The sequence below is a fragment of the Schistocerca serialis genome, chromosome 7, assembly GCF_023864345.2.
Source record: "Schistocerca serialis cubense isolate TAMUIC-IGC-003099 chromosome 7, iqSchSeri2.2, whole genome shotgun sequence".
NCBI lineage: Eukaryota > Metazoa > Arthropoda > Insecta > Orthoptera > Acrididae > Schistocerca > Schistocerca serialis.
This window is the reverse complement of record NC_064644.1, coordinates 73303212-73306148: the sequence shown is the minus strand read 5'-3', so window position 1 is coordinate 73306148 and position 2937 is coordinate 73303212. Positions and strand designations below refer to the sequence as shown.

The 2937-nt window shown below is 46.2% G+C and overlaps 1 pseudogene; it reads right to left on the bottom strand.

Moving 5' to 3' along the window:
* Nucleotides 1–343: 343 nt before the first annotated feature.
* LOC126413690 (5S ribosomal RNA) lies at nt 344–461 on the bottom strand (annotated as a pseudogene).
* Between the last annotated feature and the right edge of the window lie 2476 nt (nt 462–2937).

Here is a 2937-nt window from a genome sequence, read left to right as displayed (position 1 = left end):
TCGCTTCGTTTCCGGTGCTTGTCCGACCACGTTTAAATTCATTAACCCAGAATTAACTGGTCTTCAATGATGGCCGTACCGGAGCCATAATGGCATCATCAGATGCTAAACACGAAGTCAGTGCTAGCCTCGTCAAAACAAACACTCCGTCTTCAGGCCACAAGTGACCCATCGGCGCCATCCGACCGCCGTGTCATCCTCAGATGAGAATGCAGATAGGTGGGGCGTGTGGGCAACACGCCATTCTCCCGGTCGTTATGATGTTTTTTTCTGACCGGAGCCGCTACTGTTCGGTCGAATAGCTCCTCAGTGGGCATCACGAGCCTGAGTGCACCCCGAAAAATGTCAACAGCTCATGGCGCCCAGGATGGTCACCCATCCAAGTGCCAGCCATGCCCGACAGCGCTTAACTGCGGTGATCTGACCGGAACCGGTGTATCCATTGCGGCAAGGCCGTTGCCACCACCGTCATCACACATATGTAAATAATAGTATATGCAAGAGTCATCTTGCCAGCAGCACTGCTTTTCCAGTATATTAAGACATATTTTTACAAAACACACCTGAAGATGGTCATTGCAGACCGAAACCGGTAGTCTGATGACAAAAAATTTGTGACCAAAGAAATGAAGTAAAGGAAATTTATTCTATATTCGGCTCACTGTTCAACTCGCGACCATATCGCAGCTTGTGTTCACGGTATGTTGTTGACATTTTATATATAATCTTTGTTAAACTATCAAGTTTACCAACCACAAAGCAGCAACAATAATTTCCATTCCTTCATTGAAATTTACCAGAGTTATGAAATCATCCTCGTATTCGCCTCCCCCCCCCCCCCCCACCCCTCCACTCACTCACCCTCGCACCCCACCCCATACCTCCCTCCATTACCAAATTAACATTTCCTTGGTGAATCAGCAAATGTCCTATCATCTGAACCCTCATCCTCTTTTAATCAGCAGACGTCGAACACATCGTTAGCCTGTGTCTGAAACCTGCCTTACTGTTCGAGATTTCAGCAAGTTCGCTACCTTTCCTCGCAGGTGCACCGAATCTGGTTAGCATTTGCGACCTGGAGAAAGCCCGCGGAGTACGTAACAGGGGGAGCAATTGCGACTTCCGACGCTGCGCAGATTGCTGCCGGCGTGGTCTGGGAGCCGCCGGAGAGAGACCGAGCGGTGCCGAAGGCTGCGGCTCAAGCCGAGCCGATGCTTCGATAATTGCGGAGGCACAAGAATGTGCGGGGGCCAAATTGCACGGACGGCGGCCATATTTCTCCCGCTGTCAGCGCAAACAAGCAGTTAAGCGGCCGCGACCCTGCGCAGGTAACGTTACGCCAGAAAATTTAGAAAGCGCGCCTTTTCCACCCGGATAGCCAGCCGTCGCCGGCCCGCGCCGCGCTCTTTTAGACCTCTAGAGCATTATCGAAAGTCTGAATTGCCGTGATGAGACGCGTCGCCCGTTATTTGCGTTGATTTATTTGCGGCCGGCTGGCATCCGTAAGTGCGTATGAATATATTCATAGCGAGCTCAGACCAGTAGTTGTTTCGAAGAGCTTCTAATTCAGCAGACGTGGTAGTTCAATAATAATTAAAGTACAAGTCGTTTAAGGGCTATTATCTCCGACCTGCGCAAAGAGAAATTCTGTGTTGAGGTTTCTTGCACTTACCATAAGGACGTACCAGGATTTTGCCAAAGGGTGCAGGGAGGGGGGGGGGGGGTAGGGGTGCAAGAGGACCTTAAAATGCAAAATGGCTCACGTTTGTCATTTACTCTGAAAACACGTTTATTTATTTTGTAATTTTCTATATATAATTTGCTTTCGGGAAACCTTTATACAAACAGCGTTTGGTCTATAAAATAACTTTAAAATGTATAACATAAATTTAGTCGGCTTGGACGATTTCGAGCAACCCGCTGGAAAAATCTTTTAGGAGCGAACGAATTATAGTGTGTGCTGTAATCAGATACACTTCCGCTCCCACAAACTCCTTCCCATCAGTCCGTTTCGGAACTGGTTTTAATAATTGAGGAATGCTCGGGTCAGAAGATTGTGTGACATTTTGGCATTTGGGCTACAAATGACAGAATTTAGAGCAAATTTTTTAAAAAAATGCAGCCGTCACCGTTTGGGCCATATTTGTGTTGATTATCTCGATTTTTGGGTGACACAAGCAAATCCAAAAGCATTTTTAAGCACTGATTTCAGTTTAATGTTATTTGTAATGCTGTTTAACGCCCCGCTGCCTTGTTAAGTACCTAAATATTGTAGCCCCCAAGCTCTACCAGTGTCCAAATGGCAACTCCAGTACTAGCGTTGAACTGCCACGGGTAGTTACTTAGGCTGTTGTTGTACTTCGTAGACATTTTTAAATTACAATAACACAAGTGGAAAAATCAAAACAGGTTTTCATCTTCTTCCTTGTTACAAACTTCTTCATAATGATAAACTACCACAACAGCTGCAGCACAAAAGCGATAAATGGCAGCAGTTGTATTTAATTCAGCGGCACCGATCAACAAAACAACAACCGAGCTGAAGTAAGGCCAAGAATGTACAATATTACAGCAAATTCATCGATAACCTTGTTGATTATCGATAGTGATAACGCTTTTTCTTCGTCTGATCTTTCAATTTCACTGCACGGCATCCAGGTCGAGTGACGTTTCATTTAGACGATAGAGGGGTCCAGGCCCCCTCAACCTACCTCCCCCCCCCCCCCCCCCCCCCGCCCCTTTGGCTGGGCCCTTGTCATCAAATGTAACTGCAGCAAACAGAGCGAAATACACTCACTGCACACATTTCCTATGAAGATACAGTAGAGAACTAAGATCAGCATTTCATTTTTAAAACACGGTAAATGTCCTTAGGTGCACTAACTGTAACCGGTAAAAATCTTGTAAAATTACAGGAGGTGGACAAAAATATGGGAA